We start from the raw sequence: 17,138 nt of genomic DNA on the forward strand, positions 1-17,138 counted from the left end.
GCACTGTTTTGTTTATGCTCTAATGAACACGTGTTTAAGGAATACAATTAAGGAAGTGGATTAAACGTTGGTGGGAGGGCTGGTGGGAGATGTAGTGGTTGGAGGCCGCCTGGGGCATAGCGACCGTGAAATAATAGAATTTTCAATACTCAGAGATGCAGGGAGAACCATTAACAAAACCTCTACGCTGGACTTCCGGAGGGCAGATTTTTGCCTATTCAGAAGTCTAGTTCAGAGCATACCCCAGGAAACAATGCTTAAAAACAAGGGGGCCCAAGAGGGTTGGACAAGCTTCAAGAAGGAGGTTTTGAGTGCACAGGAACAGGCTATACCAGTGTGCCGAAAGGCTAGCCGGCGGGGAAGACAACCAGCTTGGCTAAACAGGGAGATTCTGAATGAAATCAGAAATAAAAAGAGACTTTACCGACTGTGGAAAAAAGGGCTGGCTACTTATGAAGAATTTATGGAAATAGCTAGATCCTGCAGAAAAAAAATCAGGGAAACAAAAGTGCAATTTGAAGTTAATTTGGCCAATTCTGTCAGGGATAATAAAAAGTCCTTCTTCAAATATGTTAATAACAAAAGGAGGGGCAAGGAAAACCTCCATTCTCTGTTGGACTCTGAGGGAAATATAATTAACAAAGATGAGGAGAAAGCTGAGGTACTCAATACCTACTTTTCCTCAGTTTTTACCAGTAAGATAGGTGGCCCTCAGGACAACTCATCTCTGGAGGTGGTTGACAGAGATAGGAAGCCAAATAGGCCCCTTGTATTCCAGGAGGAAATAGTTGGTGATTTAGTGAGCCATCTGGATCCTCACAAGTCTATGGGACCAGATGGGATCCATCCTAGGGTGATGAGGGAGCTAGCAGAAGAACTGGCCAAGCCGCTCTCCATCATCTTCCAACAGTCCTGGCTCACTGGGGAGGTCCCATATGATTGGAAATTGGCCAATGTTACCCCAGTCCACAAAAAGGGCTGCAGAGCTGACCCTGGCAACTACAGGCCTGTCAGCCTGACCTCAGTGCCTGGCAGGGTTATGGAGCAGATCATCCTGAATGGAATCACACAGCACCTTCAGGATGGACAAGGGATCAGACCCAGCCAGCATGGGTTTAGGAGGGGCAGGTCCTGTCTGACCAACCTGATCTCCTTTTATGATCAGGAGACTCACCTGGTGGATGAGGGGAAAGCCGTGGATGTGGTCTATCTGGACTTCAGCAAGGCCTTTGACACTGTCTCCCATAATATACTCCTGCAAAAGCTGGTAGCCCATGGCTTGGACAAGTGTACTCTACGCTGGATTAAGAACTGGCTGGAGGGCCGGGCCCAGAGAGTGCTGGTGAATGGGGCTGCATCTAGCTGGCGGCCAGTCACTAGTGGTGTTCCCCAGGGGTCAGTGTTGGGTCCAGTCCTGTTTAACATCTTTATTGACGATTTAGATGAGGGGATTGAGACCATCATCAGCAAATTTGCTGATGACACCAAGTTGGGGGGGAGTGTCGACCTGCTGGAAGGCAGGAGGGCTCTGCAGAGGGATCTGGATAGACTGGAAAAATGGGCTGATTCCAATGGGATGAAGTTCAATAAGGCCAAGTGCCGGGTGCTGCACTTTGGTCACAACAACCCCCTGCAGCGCTACAGGCTGGGCGCAGAGTGGCTGGAGAGCAGTCAGACAGAAAGGGACCTGGGGGTACTAATTGACAGGAAGCTCAACATGAGCCATTGGTGTGCCCAGGTGGCCAAGAAGGCCAACGGTATCCTGTCCTGTATCAAAAATAGCGTGGTCAGCAGGACAAGGGAAGTGATCCTTCCCTTGTACTCTCCATTGGTGAGGCCACACCTGGAGTATCGTGTTCAGTTCTGGGCCCGTCAGTTCAGGAAAGACATTGAAGTGCTGGAGCGGGTCCAGAGAAGAGCAACACGACTGGTGAAGGGACTTGAACATAAGACCTATGGGGAGAGGCTGAGGGAGCTGGGGTTGTTTAGTCTAGAGAAGAGAAGGCTTAGAGGTGACCTCATCACTCTCTATAACTACCTGAAGGGAAGTTATAGCCAGGTGGGGATTGGTCTCTTCTCCCAGGCAGTTAGCAATAGGACAAGGGGGCATGGGCTTAAACTCTGCCAGGGGAAATTTAGGCTGGATATTAGAAAGAAATTCTTTACAGAGAGAGTGGTTAGACATTGGAATGGCCTGCCCAGGGAGGTAGTGGACTCGCCGTCCCTGGAGGTTTTTAAACTGAGATTGGACATGGCACTTAGTGCCATGATCTAGTAAATGGACTAGAGTTGGACCAAGGGTTGGACTTGATGATCTCTGAGGTCTTTTCCAACCCAGTTGATTCAGTGATTCTGTTGTTTATCCATAGAAAAAGCGTCAGTTATTTATTTCACGAGTGTACACTTTCCGTAACCAATATGAGTAAGTGTATCCCTTTAAAATACTCCCACACCGTGTTCAGGGAAGTGTGTACTCTTCCCAGACTCAGGGACGGCTCTGGCATTGTTTTGGGTGAAGCCACATGCATGCACACTGTGGACCTTCTGTTGTATTAGTTGCTGCCTCTTAATAATTTACCTCAACTGATATCTGAACCTGTATTTAAGTCACTTCTGGAGTGCTAAAACCCTGTTTCTCACCGGTTTAATAAAAGTTGTTTTGGACCCTGTTGTCCCTTAAACTAACGTCGGGGTGCCTCTGTGACACCACCTGTCATGGATTATGGCACCTCTTGATTAAGCCACTGGTGTCACGATAACCAATTGTCCTGGTTTTGTCAAAAACAAGACCAGTTTCTCTTTTAGTGAATTTTCCTTTCAGCTAAGTCCTTTTAAGTAACTGCACTTTTCTGAATTTGGTTGCATGTTTTTTTCAGACAGGAGCTGATAACAGAAGCAATGGTATGCAGAAGAGCCCCAGGTTTAGATTTATTGCTATGGCAGCCAAGGTTGCTGATAAATTTCCCATGTCCTATAAGTAAGTGGGGCATATTTGCAAGGAGAGGCGAACAGAACAGGTGACTAAAATTGACCAACTAATTATTCCATCCCATCCACGTCATGCACCCTATAAAATGGGAGATCACGAGGGTCTCGCCGTCTTCGACTCTGGCCAGCATCTGAAGAGGACCCTGCCTGTTGTGCCTGCGATCTGAGGCCTGGTTCTAGACCTTGCATCCCTGAATCCAATTCCGGTTTGCTGCAGAGTCCAGCCCAGGACTTCTGAGTGCCTGCCCTGCAGCCACTGGAAAATTCAAGAGTGGTTTTGTATTATTTGTATTATTTTCTCTATTTTATTAGTAGCATTAGTAAAGCATTTTTAACTTTTTCCAACTTGTGAGTCTCTCTCCTTTTTCCTCCTATTGCCTTTCCCTGGTGGGGAGGGCTGGGGGGGAGGGGGTTAACAGAGAGCATCTGCCACGGTTTATTGTCACCCTGCAGTAAATGGTGGCACCAACCCACCCTTTGGCGAACAAGACCAGAAAATACTCCTCCATTTAGAACAGATGGGTTAGAACACCCTGTGCTGGTTTTGGCTGGGATAGAGTTAAATTTCTTCATAGTAGCTAGTATGGGGCTATGATTGGGATTTGTGATGGAAACAGTGTTGATAACAGAAGGACGTTTTTGTTATTGCTGAGCAGTGCTTACACAGGCTCAAGGCCTTTTCTGCTTCTCACACCACTCTGCCAGTGAGTAGGCTGGGGGTGCATAAGAAGTTGGGAGGGAATACAGCTGGGACAGCTGACCCCAACTGATCAAAGGGTTATTCCATACCATATGATGTCGTGCTCAGCACCAAAAGCTGGGGGAAGAAGAAGGAAGGGGGGGACATTAGAGTGATGGTGTTCGTCTTCCCAAGTGACTGTTAAGTGTGATGGAGCCCTGCTTGTCTGGAGATGGTTGAACGCCTGCCTGCTGATGGGAAGTAGTGAATGAATCCCTTGTTTTGCTTTGCTTGCTTGCATGTGTGGCTTTTGCTTTACCTATTAAACTGTCTTTATTTCAAACCATTAGTTTTCTCACTTTTACTCTTTCGATTCTCTCCCACTTCCCACCGGGAGGGAGTGAGCGAGTGCCTGTGTGGTGCTTAGTTGCCGGCTGGTGTTTAACCACAACACGCCCAATTAGCCAGGAACACACTGGTTTGTGTTCTCAGCAACCCAAACCCAGGGAAAACAATATCAGTAGGAAATGGACACTGGGACTGCCAATATAACTTTCTGTTAAATCGAGACTTAGAAGGTAATTTCATTAATTTGCCATATCTTGACACCAATGGCTCAATAGCAAACTGGCCTTTTGTCAGATTTGTGCCTAACCATGACCAAATTACTAATTGAACCACTACTTTAGAAAACTGTATTCAAGAACCACCAAAGCTGCCTTCCTTGTCTGTCTACCAAAATAGTTCCTCCAAATGTAGATTTGTGCCAGGATGGAACATTAGAGATTGAGGAAACAAAGAAATTCTATGGACCTTTGCAGACAGTTTTTTTTGGCACAGTGATCACAAAAATAAAACTAGATGTTAGCAAACGAGACACATAACCACGGACGTAGTTATATGCGGTGCTTTTATTTCAGCGCTGGGAAACCAGGGGTTCGTACCCAAAGTTGGCTTCGACCCCTGATTCGAACTCCACTACATTTATACAATTTGGTTACATACATATTCATTAGGGTTACAACGTATGTATTGCATATTCATTAGATTACACAACTATTTCACAATTTCAGTTGCAACAACTTGGAACTACTCTAAGCATGCGCAGTGTCCTCTGGTGGTCGTTCAGGGGGTCTTCAGGATGAAGTAAGGAGTCTTCTTCGCCCGTGTACTTTTCACCTTTTGTCACCGCACATGCGCACTATTCCTATGTTCATTGTGAAATCATGTAAAATTCTTGGATTTCTTAGATGTGCATTCTCAGCACATCCTATCCTTTCAAGATAAGATAAGGACTAAATGAGGACTAACTTTCAGTTCTCTTTTTGTATACAACCTGCAAAGCCTCAAGATAAGGTGATATAGTTTACAAAACTTAGTTACAACTATAACATAGAGATAACTGTAACCTAACAGTTACCCAAAATCTTTAGACAGCCAAATGCCCCCCTAAATTATAATTTACCCACTCCTTCATGGGCCAACTATATCTCTAACATATTTTTGTTCATTGATATACCACATTGATATACTTTCGGTCAGCCCTGAAGTGGTCAGGCAGTAGGACTAGATGATTGTTGCAGGTCACTTCCAACTGAACTATAAATAATAATAAACTTAACAGCAGAGTCAATTATACTGTTAAGCAGCATTCCTTATTTTATCAGCGCTGGGGAACACTGGGGATCATCCTCCATAAGTGCTCCAAAGACTGGATGCTCTTGAGTTGCTTATATTCACATAATTATTACATATGCATTACAATTTTTGAAACTGTTGACATACAATACATCTATACTAAGCAATAATTTATGATGTTAGCTATAATTGTTTAGCTTCTTACTTACAATACATCTATTAATTATCAGTAAAATATAAACTAAGCACTCTGCTTCTAAACAATGTATTACTTGATCTTCTGTCTCCCTCTTTTAATGCAGAAGGATCTAAAACTTGAAAAATATCCCCTCATTTTGCAGGTGGTCAGAAAGCATTTATCTCATGTCAATTGGTTAATGATGGGTACGTCTTTTATAACTTAATCACAGTATACGTGAATTTGGCAGCTTCTCTTCAGGGTTAGTCGAGCAGGACCCACCTTTCATAAACCCATGTTGACTGGGCCTGATCACCTAGTTGTCCTGTATGTGCTGTGTGATGGCACTCAAGATGATCTGCTCCATAATCTTCCTCTGCACCGAGGTCAGACTGACAGGCCTGTAATTCCCCGGATCCTCCTTCCTTACAGCCCTTCTTGTAGATAGGCGTCACATTTGCTAACCTATCATGCAAATGGAAACCTAGCTGTTGCCTGCGCATTGACCATACGAGATGCTACTGTTGAATTAATCTATCCCACCATATATCTGGGTTTACACCAAGCTGGATCTGTGATCTATCCAGTGGATAAACCTGTCAGAAAACTTTTTATTAGCTGAACAGCTTATTAATTGGGGCAGTTGCACATCCCCTGATGAGATTAAATAGGAGCCTTCAATAGGGCAGCTGATGTCTCTTTAGCACCTTTTGTGACCCACTGTGCCTGTCCCCACCTATACACCTAGGATGGTGCTGACAGTTACATCCTCCCTCACCAGGGGGCAGGGTGACTTCCCCTCCACCCAGCTGGGGGGCAGGAGGGGTGGGACCCTCAGTCAATTGACAGGGTCCTCAACAAAGGAGGTGCCCAGAGAAGCTGAGAAGTTTCTGGACCACGTTGTAATGACCACAGCCAGATCTGACCAGGCTATAAAACAGGGTCCCTGCCAAAGACCCCCTTTGAGCGGTCTTCTCAGAGCAGCGGGACTCTGAATTTGAGCCCTCCCCTTAGACCGGGACGGCTTCTAAGGAGACTTCCTGGGATTGAGTGTGCCTCACCTCCTCGTTTGGGTGAGTGGTTGTTTTTCTCTGCTGGATATATCCTTGAGTGAGTCCTTGCCTAACCCAGGCAAGTGAGAGCCCTTGTCTAACCCAGGCAAGTAATTATTTCTTCTGGGTATCCTCGAGTGAAAGGCCTCTAGTTTTGTTTCTTGTGAGTGTTTGCATGCACATTGTGGATCCTCATTATTCTTATGTAGTCGTGCCCCAATAATCTCCCCAACTGATATCTGAATCTGTGTTTTATGTTGTCGGAGTGTAGGAAACGATCATCTTGCCAATATAATAGGCCCAGGCAGGATCTCTCAACAAAGCATATTTCATTAACGATTTTGCAAGACCAGGTGTTCTACCTAAAGGTAAGCACATGGAATAGGGCAAAAAGCCCCTGCTTATATCCCCCCCCAAGCCCGGCCACAAATTCCCTCCCCTGTTCCCCATTGGTTGGGTACTCGATGCCTGCCTCAGTTTGCATATTTCATTCATCTAATTCTAACAGTCCCCTTCCCCTTATCAATCTATTTAAAATATGGGTTCCTGGCTCTTTGGCTACCCTCCCCCCTAGATTAACTTTTGTAAATACAGGTATCAGCATGGATTCCAGGATTAGTTTGAGGAGACTTTGTTTTATATTAAGGATTTATAGTCTGATGTCTGTCAGTCCTTCCCCCCCACTGGGGTCAGGTGCCAGATCAGTTGTAAAAACAACATTCCTCCTTCAATGGCTCCTTACAATTTCCTCCTCTCCTTATTTTTTACTTTTGTTGGTTTTGCATTATCTTATGATACAGTCTTCAAGCCTAGACAACATGATTTCACATTTTTCTTCAGGAGTTATGCATTCGTTATTGCTTCTTTCTTCTTGTTCTTTTAGCAGCATCATTTTATCTGAGCATGGCAGTGGCTCTAAAGGCATTTGCTTTGATAGAGCTGTCTCAGTAAGGCACTGAACAAGTCCTTGGATACATGGAATGATGCAGCATCCTATAGCAGTTAGTGCTCCTGCTACTACGATTAAAGAAGTAAAAATAGATACTATCATTTCTTTCCATTTTCCAAACCAGAACACCTGCAATACATTGATGACATCATCGTATGGGGTGATACAGCAGCAGAAGTCTTCAAAAAAGGTGAGAGAATAGTTCAAATTCTTTTGAAAGCTGCTTTTGCCATAAAGAGAGGTAAGGTCAAGGGACCTGCCCGAGAGATTCAGTTTCTGGGAATTAAATGGCAAGATGGGCGTTGCCAGATCCTGATAGAGGTGATTAACAAAATAACAGCTATGTCCCCACCATTTTCCAGACCAAGATTCTAACCATCCCATGAGTGAACTATCTATTCCTGAATTCTCAGCCAATTCTTCTGCTAAAGTCATGAGTCCTTGCAAAGCTCTGGTTACACATACACCACCTTTCTCTGCTATCTAGGACCATCATAGTTTCCTACGCCATTCTACTAGTAGCATCTGATTGTTCAGAGATTCCCTTAACTGCTTCTCTAGTATAATTTATAAATCGTTCTTGGTTATAACAGATGTAATTTATTCAATCTACATTCTTGTTTATAGTTACCCACCAGAATAAAAAGGATTAAAAAAAACGCCATTACTTGATTTCTCGCTTTGTGTTCATTGGGGACCCCTCTGGGAACCCCAATCGAATCGAGATAAACTCTGTCATCAAAGGAAAACCCTAAATTCCTTTGGCTGTTGCCCTGATGAATTCAAATGCCACAGTAAAAGGAATTGCCAATTGAACAATGTCACAGGTACCTTTCCAGTGGGGGAAGGTAAAATGGAATGAAGTGTCATCTTCCCACAGTACCACCAAAGATCTGCTCAGGGGACATTTAAAGAAGTATAATTGCTTTCATAAGGACCAACTTCCCATGTCTCTACACACCTACTCATGTTTCCTAGGAACCTGGTATCATTCCTGTCCCATCATGAGAGACAGGCAGTATGATTTCCAATTATTCCTGAAAATGCCAGGGGAATTCTGAGATCTTTCCCCCATAAGGCTGGAAAGAGTAGGGAGAGAGTATGACACGACTTATTTCCCCACGCCATAGTCTTGGTATAAGTCTAAGATGCACTCCATCCCCTGCCGATCTCCACTCCATCCGAGAGGGAAGGGTACCGCCTGTGCCACAGGCCTTCCTGATGCACACACATAGCAATTGCTCTTGTTTAGGCTTTGCACCGTATATTTGATCTATTCACCCAGGCATTTGTATCTCCATATCCTGTTTCTACTTCAAAGGTTTCTCTTAAATCTGATATTTCTACAACAGTGACCACTTTAGGGTCATTTGACAGGACCCGAGGCCCTATTTAGAGGGTTTTGAATAGGTGATTTTGTTAATTCTTTGTGGGAGATTTGAGGGATTTTCTTGAAGTTAATGTGTGGATGGGTTTCTATTAGATGGAGATTTGTTATTAAACTAGCCAGGCCCAAAGGAATTTCAAGGCCGCCTCAGAAAGCTGAAAACAGGAACTGCTGTGGGAGAGAGGCAGTTCTACAATAACAGGGCCTCAACATGACGTAAATCAACTGACCTATTAGCAGTGAGACTCGGGTGCATGGACAGCTCGTGAACATAGATAATATCCAATCAGCTAATACATGCTTGGAGCGTGGACGCGTGATCAGGAAATAACTGCATATATAAGGAGGCTTGTTTCTGTAATAAATGGCTTCGCTTGAATTCATATTGGATTGTGTGGAGTCCATGATTTTTCACCCTTGCAATTCTTCATTATTATTGTTCTTTAACACTTACATTTTGAACCTTCCCAAGGCATCTTTTCCACTAATATCTGTTCGTGATCCATAAACCCCACTTAGTGAATCATCTACTCCCTGTATTGTAATTAGCAAAGGGTTGCACTGCAGGGACTCACATCCTGGGAGAGATTGTCCTTTGGATAGGGTAATTTTTTCTTTTCAACTCTATAACTGTTCATTGCTCACTGTCCATCCCCTGAACTCTGTGGTCCAGAAAACACTGTACCAGGAGGGGCAATGAGAGACAGCAACAAAAACTATGCACTTATTTAAATCATCCTTAGACTCAGTTCCCCCTGGACACATGTATTTGTTTCCATAACTCAATTCTCTTTGGCTCTGTACATCCCCACAATTAAGAATCTGGCAAGCATCTACTTGAATTATTAGGGAACCTTCAGTTTCAGCGATGTTAATGATGAGTAACCCATTTGTAAATTCTACATAATACAGGATTAATAATCCCCAAATGTTCCATTTCATTTTCATCTCTGTATCTTTAGTCGAAGGGGGTCGTCAGTTGTCTGTACTTGCCACTTGCTGTTCATACTGCTGTCTCGGTGGTCAGTAAAACTTGAAATGGTCCTTTCCAATCTGGCTGAAGCTTAGTTTTCTTCCAGGATTTGACCAGGACCCAGTTTCTGGCCTGAAACTTGTGAGCTGCAAACTCTAATGGCAGAGTTTGTGCTAGAAGCCCTTGGTGCCTGAGAGAAGATAGAAAAGAAGACAAGCTGAGTATATAGTTTTTGAGAAACATATCCTTAGTTTCAAACTGTGGGGGTCCATTATTTCTGCCTAGGTATGGTAGCCCAAAGAGCAGTTCTGATCCTCAGCAAGGCTATGAGTAGACATTTAGTCCAGGGTAATCTAGTTTCTAACACTAATTTTGACAATTGCTTCTTTAAGGTCTGGTTCATCCTTTCTACTTTTCCAGATGAAGGGGGATGCCAGGGGCTATGAAAATCCCAAGATATCTCCAAACTGTCCATTAGTCTTTGCAGTACCCTGGATGTAAACTGTCCCCCTTGATCTGAGTCTGTATTTTCCATAATTCCATAGCTAGGAATAATTTGTTCTAAAATCACTTTTACTACCACTGCCGCCGTGGCAGTGCTCAGAGGGAAAGCATCTACCCACCCAGTAAGGCGATCTACCAACGCTAGTAAGTATTTATTTCGACCAACTGCAAGTAATTCCATGAAATCAATTTGAATATTTTGAAAGGGTCATAAACTTGGACTCCACCCTCCTGCAGGCTGTTTTCTAAGTGCCTTTTTTTTTTACTTTTTTACAAACCACACATCTTTCACAAATTTGCTTGGCTATAGTATAAATTCCAGTACACCCATGATTTTGTAACGCTATGTCACACATTGCTTGTGTTCCCCAATGACTCTCCTAATGTAAAATTGCTAATACCTCCCTCATGGTTTGCTTATGTAACCTTTCTCTACCATCTGGGAGTACCCATTTCCCATTCTGCTCCCTGGCTCTGAATTCTTGGAGGACTTATTTTCCTTTTTCATTGAAAACTGGAATTTCTTGTGGGGCCAGGACCTCAGGTGTGAGATAATTTATAGTTTTTACTTCAGATTTTAAGGCTGCTTCTCAGGCCATTTCATCTGCTAACAGATTTCCCCTGACACAAAAGGAGATTCATATTTTATTAACGATTTTGCAAGACTGGGTGTTCTACCTAAAGGTAGGCACATGAAATAGGGCAAAAAGCTCCTGCTTATATCCCCCCCAAAGCCCAGCCACAAATTCCCTCCCCTGTTCCCCATTGGTTGGGTACTTCAGGGTTTACAGACTACCCGATGCCTGCCTCAGTTTAGATATTTCATTCATCTAATTCTAATGAAACAGAGAAATAAATTTAATGGCAGAGTCAATTATACTGTTAAGCAGCATTCCTTATTTTATCAGCGCTGGGGAACACTGGGGATCATCCTCCATAAGTGCTCCAAAGACTGGATGCTCTTGAGTTGCTTATATTCACATAATTATTACATATGCATTACAATTTTTGAAACTGTTGACATACAATACATCTATACTAAGCAATAATTTATGATGTTAGCTATAATTGTTTAGCTTCTTACTTACAATACATCTATTAATTATCAGTAAAATATAAACTAAGCACTCTGCTTCTAAACAATGTATTACTTGATCTTCTGTCTCCCTCTTTTCATGCAGAAGGATCTAAAACTTGAAAAATATCCCCTCGTTTTGCAGGAGGTCAGAAAGCATTTATCTCATGTCAACTGGTTAATGATGGGTACGTCTTTTATAACTTAATCACAGTATACATTAATTTAGCAGCTTCTCTTCGATTCCCCCCTTTTCAATATACTTGCAAATTCTTTTGCAACATAGATCTACAAAATGTTATCATCTCGTGTTGTGGTACGGCATAGCTATTTGTTACCCAATAGCAGTACCAAATAGAACATTGTAGCATAATGCAAGTAAAAATTATTAGCATTAAAATTAGAGTCACAGCTATGAAGTAAATTTTTTAATACCGTAGGCAAAGCCCAAATTCACTTTGTAAAAGTCTTTAGTTTGTAACAAAACCAAAATTCACTACTGTTAAGATTATAATTATCACCAATAATGCCAACAAGGGGTATTTTGCCGTCTCAGATTCAAGCTGTGCAGACATTTCTTTTAATTCATTTTGGGCTATAATAGTTTTCACTAAAGTTTCGTGTAAAAGCTAACTAGAAGTAAAAGCATTTGTTACTGCAGTTATACTTTTTAGAGTCACTAAGATCAACGCTAAGAAAACTCTCAAGCTGTAGGTCTACTGGTTACAAATATGTCTGTTTCTTATCTGGTACTTTCTTCACTCCTAAATTGTGAATCCAGGCAGGTTGCTCTTTAATCTTGATTGCAGTAAAGGCCGTCAGCAACACCTGGAACAGTCCATTCCACTTCTCTTCTAAAGGTGGACCTGAAAAAGCTTTAACATAAACTTAATCTCTTGGCTTGAAAGAAAAAACTTAAGTTTTCCTTGGCTCAAGGCTTAACTCTAATTCTGAGCAGCACTAAAGGTGGTGCTTGATTCTACTTCAAATTAGATTCTTGACAGATTTTATTTAACTGCTGTTTGATTGTATGATTCATTTTCTTTTCTACCTGCCCACTTGCTTAAGGCTTGTATTCAACTGCCAAACATTCTCTAATGCTTTACTAACTTGCAGCACTACTTGTGCAACAAAATGTGGTTCTCTGTCAGAGGACATCATAGTGGGTACCCCAAATCGGGGTATGATTTAATTTAACAAGGCTTTAGTTACTTTTCTGACTTGACTAGTTTGGCAGGGGAATGCTTCTGGCCAACCTGAGAAGAGATCCGTTAATACCAGCAAATACCAATACCCCCCCTTTTCTAGGGAGTTTGGAGAAATCTATTTGCCAATATTGTCCTAGTACATTTCCTTTTTCCAATTGTTCTTATTTGCACCCTATTTACAGTATTAAGATTGTTTTCCAGATATATTTCACATTGCTGGGTCACTTGGTTTTAAACAGCATATAAATTCACCCTTACCCTTTAATCAAATCTTGGTATAGAGCATCAGCTCCCCAATGAGTTTTGTTGTATTCTAATACAATTTCCTATAACATACTGCAAGGTATAGTTTACTGATGTTGGTTCGAGGAGACAGCCATCCGGGATCAGAGTCATCACTTTCATATCTGCCTCTGTCATTTCAACAGCTCGTCTCGCAGTATAACCTGCCAATTTATTTCCAGTTTCCTGATCAGTGTTTACCTTTTGATGCTCTTTGAAATGCACGATAGCAACTTTTCTAGTAACAGCACAGCTTCCAACAATTGGAGTATCATGTTTAATTTGTTTTCCTTGTGCTGTTAATAAACTTTGTTCTTTTCAAATGGTTCCATGGATATGCACCACTCTAAAAACATACTTTGAATCAGTCCTAATATTAATCTTCTTCTCTTTGGATAATTCTGATTCCTCTCATCCCATTCTGGAATAAAGTTGAGAATACACTAATAAGTGAAAAATGCACACACATGAAAAACTTGGAGCAAATCAATCTTGACGTATAGCTGCAGTCATTCCCCTTTTGCTGGTATGGGCCACTGCGGCGATTAGGGACGACGCATACCAGGACGCAGACAGAGATTCACGCAGAGGCAGAGAACTTGTTCAGGAAGGAGCGCAGAGCCTGGCCAAGCAGAGAGCTGACCTAGGCCGCCTTCTTTATTCACCATTGACAATATATAGGATTTACAGGTACGGGCCTGGACTAAGATGTTTACAAAAGGTGTTTTTCCACTAATTGTTATTAAAAACACACTAAACTCATGTGATGTTTGTCTCACTTGTTTTTCCACTCATTCACAGACTAGGCCCAAGGACATACACACATCCCATACACTTGGGGGCGGTTATCCAGCCCGAGATACCATTCTTGCGAGTCTGGGCTATAACTTTTTATAATTATGAGAAACGTACTTCAAAATAATCTGTCCAAGGCCCTTTATATATTATTATGTTAGTATTATGTCTTTGACCGTCCAGGTGGTCATGTTAGTATTGATCTTCCTTTATCATCCAGGTGGCTGGAACCACACATCTTGCTTTCCCACATTTTACTTTCCAACAGGCCACACGAGCAAGGGCGGGTATATCTTCTTGCTGTACTCCCAAAGTCATTTTGCCTGCAATTTGCAGGGAGTTGAGTAAATTACTCTGGCCGGGTTCACCGCTGGGCACTTCCTGCCTCCTGAGTAGTTATAGTACAATTAGTGTGAAGTGATAAGTGAACTACAACCTGTAACCCAGGTGGAAAAGAATTTTTTTTCAAGCAATAGTAGAGTCTTCCTCCCTCTCCTTTACTATCATCTCAGGAATATCTCCTAGGGTGAAATCCCTGGGCACATCACAGGAGCCTGAGCAAGCCTACTTCCCCAGTAGCTGTACCAGGGTAGGGGAGTGTCTCACTTCCAGTTGATTTGTTGTCCCTAAAACAGGGTTCTTTACCCGGTGTACAAATGAGCCAAATTCTGCACACACAAATGAGATATTGGTTTTATTACAGAGTTGTGCAAGTCTGGATGCTGTAATCCCTAGATACTCAATCAGCTGTCCATGGTTGACTTCTCAATTACGGGATAGATTTTGTTCTACAATTGAAACTTTCTAGTAGGCCTCATGGTCAGGTCTTTTGGTCTATCTAGCAACAGCTTCCCCCTCTTTGGGACTTATTTGTATACATCTATATATAAAATAAGTCCCACCTTTTCTAAACTCTTTTCATGACTGCAACACAACACCTTAAACCTTGACACACCTCACTGTACACTGCAACATAACATACAAATATACAAATATAACAATTGCTAATACAATAATTACAATTGCCCTCTTAATCCATGTCTGTAAATCAGGAATCCAGGACGTCAACCCTGTCTAAACATTTTGCCAAATCTTCTCTAAGTCAGTTGTGATTCTTTTAGACTGATCAACATTTAAATGAAGTGTTTTCCCAAAAATGCTCAGAAGGCCCAGTTGGCTGAATTGCTGCAGTGCCTGCATCCCTGCTTGTGTTACCTCTGCCTGGGAGCTTAGGTGCTACTTTGAAGATCCCCTGGTAGAGAGGTAACTAAAATAAAACTTGCTCTTTGCAAATGCATTCGTGGCCTCTGGCTCTTCTTGCGACGTGCCTGCATCTGTGCTCACATTTGGCGTTAGTAGGCAGTCGCTAGAAACAGCCATGCTGTGGTTTGCAAAAACACCAGGGACAGGGGAGGCCTCGAGGGTGACTCCCCAAATTCCGGGATAGCCCAGTACGGTGCGCTGGGCCCCTGTGGCTGCTCTCCTGAGGCATGGCCTGAGATTGATGATGGGGTGGTGATTACTCCCCAGGTAACTGAAGCGGCTATGCTGAAGTTTCCATGGAGAGTGGCACCAACTTCTTCTCGCAAATTAGCGGGGAGACTGGGATGGTTATTCGTTACCGGTCTTAGAGCTCTTGATCATGAAGTTGTTGCATTGCAGAGAAAAATAAGAGAATTGGAAAAGGAAGTTGAGATTTTACAGGATGCAAAGGTGATCGCACAAGAAGTAATTATTGTTCAAGCAAGATAATGTAGACTGGTTGCTAGCATGTATTGCTAAGAAACAAAGGGATAAATATGCAAAAAGTGAGTTTTTGTGTTCTCAGGTTTGCGCTCCTACCACAAAATGATCTTGGAATCCCAAGGAATGGGATGGAAATATTTGGAGTGAATCCTCAGACTCCAATTTTGAGTTTGAATTTGATCCTGACTTAAATGGCAAGGAGGTGGTGGGAGCACAACCCCCCATACAAATGATGCAGCAGCAGGAACAAGCAGATGAGGGGGGGCAGATCGCGTCTACTCACTCTCTGAAAGAGTTAACGGCATTTTCAGAGATCTCTCCGCAGAAGAGTGGGGGAGGAATACTGGCATGGATTTTGCCAGCTTGAGATAGTGGAGCTGCGTCTATCTATTTATTAGTAGATGAAAAAGATTTATTAAGCCCTATAGCCAATGATGATTGGATACAACAATGATATGCTCAGCTGCAAACTGTCAGAGCTATATCAATGTTTGTGTGCAGCAGTTTTAACAGCATATGCTGAACCTGTTGAACCTGTGTTGTCCCTTGGAAATCGGTGCACAATGGAAGATGGTATTAATTTAGTGTGGAAGATGGGGGTTGGAGCGATGAGGAACGACGCACACCAGGACACAGACAAAGACGCACACAGAGGCAGAGATTGTGTTCAGGAAGGAGCGCAGAGCCGAGCAGAGCAGAGAGCTGAGCCAGGCTGAGGCCCTCTTTATTAGCCATTGACAGTTTATAGGTTTTATAGATATGGGCCTGGACTAAGAGGTTAAACAAGATGTTTTTTCAATAATAGTTATTGCAAACACACCACACTCATGTCTGTTTCACATTCCCACTCATTCACAGACCAGGCCCAACAACATTCACACATCACATGTACTTGGGAGCGGTTATCCGGCCCGAGATACCATTCTCACAAGTCTGGGCTATCACGCTTTACAATTATGAAAAACATACTTCAGCACAAAAAGCCCAAGGTCCTTTATATTTTTGACTAGTTGCTGTGATCTAATTATGTGTTACGGTTTAAGGCAAGTCACAAATAAATGGTGGCAGACGCTTCCTGTTACCCCCTCCTTTAGATCAGAAAGATAATAGGAAAGATAAGGAGGAAGGAAGAGAGACTTCAAGTTGGAAGGTTTTAAAGGCTTTTACGAATGCTACTAATAAATAGAGAATATATATGAAATATACAAAACCAATCTTGAATGCTCGATGTGGAGTTGGCATCACTCCAGCAGCAGCGGAGCTGGGTGTGCGGAGCTGGCGTGGCTCCGGCAGGTGCAGGCCAGGCCCCTGGAAGTCACGGGCAGGACTTCACAGCAAACCGGAAACTGGTTGCAGGGATTGCAACCTATAGATCACAGGCAAACAGTCAGGGTCCTCTCTAGATGCTGGCCATGGTCAAAGAGAGCTTGACCCTCGTGATCACCCTCTTATATAGGGGGTATGACGATTATGGGATGGAATACTCATTTGATCCTCAGCTGGTCAGTTCTAGTCACCTGTTCCATCCACCCCTCCTCAAACATGCCCCTCTCACAACGGAATGTGGGAAAACTTATTAGTCTTTCTTGGCTACCATAGGAATAAATCTAGACATGAGCTTCTTCAGCATTCCGTTGGTCTTCTTATCAGCACCAAGTACAGCATCCGAGGAAAAATATGCAGG

The sequence above is a fragment of the Columba livia genome, chromosome W (genome assembly GCF_036013475.1).
Source record: "Columba livia isolate bColLiv1 breed racing homer chromosome W, bColLiv1.pat.W.v2, whole genome shotgun sequence".
Classification (NCBI taxonomy): domain Eukaryota; kingdom Metazoa; phylum Chordata; class Aves; order Columbiformes; family Columbidae; genus Columba; species Columba livia.